This window comes from Littorina saxatilis, linkage group LG12, assembly GCF_037325665.1.
Source record: "Littorina saxatilis isolate snail1 linkage group LG12, US_GU_Lsax_2.0, whole genome shotgun sequence".
In the NCBI taxonomy this organism is placed as follows: Eukaryota; Metazoa; Mollusca; class Gastropoda; order Littorinimorpha; family Littorinidae; genus Littorina; species Littorina saxatilis.
Window position 1 is genome coordinate 12,181,076 of NC_090256.1, and position 2,500 is coordinate 12,183,575.

Genomic DNA, 2,500 nt, shown 5'->3' on the forward strand with positions numbered 1-2,500 from the left:
CAAAGTTACCATTGAATCAGCAGCGCCTGCACAGGATTGGAAGAATATTTTTTGGTCAATGAGTACTGAACATTATTAACGTCTGAAACACGGTAAATCAATTTCGTTTTTCATATTTTGATTTGAAAAATAAATTCAAACTAACTTATTCGATGATTGAAGGTTAACCAGGAGTCGGAGCCATCACATTATGTATTACTTAACTAGATGAATACCCGCTTCACCGGGTACGGCTTCGCCGGGAAGAAGTTGCCGGGTGTACGCCGGCTTTGCCGGCGCACCGCACGAAGGAAGGGAGATAAACGCGCAAAACACTGGAGAAGAGTAATACCCGGCTTCGCCGGGACAGTGACCTTCTAAAAATAGTATAACGGGAATATGGATTGAGCGTTGTCGACAGTGACCTTCTAAAAATAGAAACGGGAATATGGATTGACGCCACACGAAGGAAGGGAGATAAACGCTGAAAACACTGGAGAAGATAAGGAAGAGTTACTGGGAATGGATCCAGAGAAAAACCAAAATCGGTTCAGCGCTGCGCGCTGAGAGCACGTGTTGAAATATCTCATCGACCAGGTTGTGTCCGGGGTGTAGCTGAATATGGCCACCAAATTTGAAAGAGATCCATCGAGAACTTTGGCCGTGCATCGCGAACAGACAGACAGACAGACAGACAGACAGACACTAGTCGTATATATATATATATAGATGCGTGCTGAAGTGTCGCTTCAAATCTATCCGGTTTTGACTTCATGTGTTTAATTGCGTTTTATTGAGTGGGCCCTCGTGGAAGAAGGGCTGGTAATAGAAATGTGGGTCACACCGCCTGCACAATTGTCCTACACAATTTTTTAAGGATACAGTTTGTTCCGTTGGTGACGTTTTGCTTAGATATATTTTTTTCCTCGTCACTTAGGAAAACGCACAATTCTGTATTTTATTCAGCAGCGTGGTGCGTACAACTCCTATTTGACGGGATGATAATATCAGTAACCATGAGTAAGCGTTGTTAACAAAGATATGAAGCAAAATCCATCACTTCTAATACTGTACCATAACATGCGGAAGCCATCATTATTGTTTCTCTTGCTGTTGATGATGATGATGATGATGATGATGATGATGATGATGATGATGATGATGATGATGATGATGATGATGATGATGATGATGATGATAACGATATTGATGCTGTCATGCCTTAAAACAGTGTGCTATGCCCTAAAAGCTGCTTCTTCTGGCTACTTGACACAGTTTTGTATTGAACATTTCTTGGACATTCTCAGCGATCACGGGACTAATCATTTAAATAAAGGAACCAAAAAACCCGTCCCATAACGGTTTCTTTAACACCGAGCGGAAAGGGCAGGATAAACACAAAAACAAGGCCATGAAGATTGTGTTTGATGGTAGCCTGTATATGATAAAAATAAGCCAAATACGAAAAATGATAGAAAAGAAAAGTGTAGATACTGCTGTAGAAAAACCTTGTGTATATAATTTTTGGTTGAGGAAGTTTGGTGTACAAGTAGATAAGGAAATTTGGACACTTGCCCATGTTTCCAAAGAAGTGAGGTTAAGAGAATTGCAATGAAAAATCTTACATAACATATATCCAACAAATATTTTATTATGTAAAATGCAAGTCAGGGAGAATAACAGATGTTGTATTCGTTGGAGTGGACGGAAGTTGATTTTGTTGAACATTTTTTTTATGAGTGCATACCGGTAAAGTTGTTTTGGACGAAGATAGAAAACTGGATAGAGGAAAAGGCTGGATTGAGGGTTAATTTTAAGATGCAGGATATAATATTTGGCTATCAAGACACAAGTTGTTGTAAAAAGATGAGAAATTTTGTAAATCACGTAATATTAATTGGGAAAATGTGTATTAGTATTTTTAGAAAGACAACTTGTCAGGGATCAGTGTTCGTAATTTTCGAGTTTCAAATATTAAGTAGAAAATTTGATTTGTAAATATAAGGAATATTTCCATTGTAAAGAGAAAATGTCCATGTCTCGTGAGTGTAATATTACCCAATATTGACGGACTGTGTGATGATATCTTCTGCTATGGTCTGTTGAGACAGTGATATCAAAATCGAGACAGGAGGTCGAGATTTTGATATCACTGTCGAAACAGACCAATAGCAGAAGATATCATCACACAGTCAGTCAATGTTAGATATATTGCTAATTCTCTGGACATTTTGTATTTACTGTAAAGAAATTACAAAAGTATTTGTCTCAGTTTTGGCTGTTCCATATCCCTCCCTCTGATTATTATTTCTTTTTGTTCACTCTTTTCTTGTACTTTTCAGTATTTAAAAATGTCTTTTCTTTCAAAAAGTCTTTAGTCACTTGCTCAACTAAATTCTGGGATCATTACATTTTCATATATATTTGTTTGTTTTTAAATTCAGGTGTTTTTGTTTTTGAAGTGGGGAAGCAATAAAGAGGTCGTCGATATCAAAACTGATATCGACGGAAATGTCGTCGA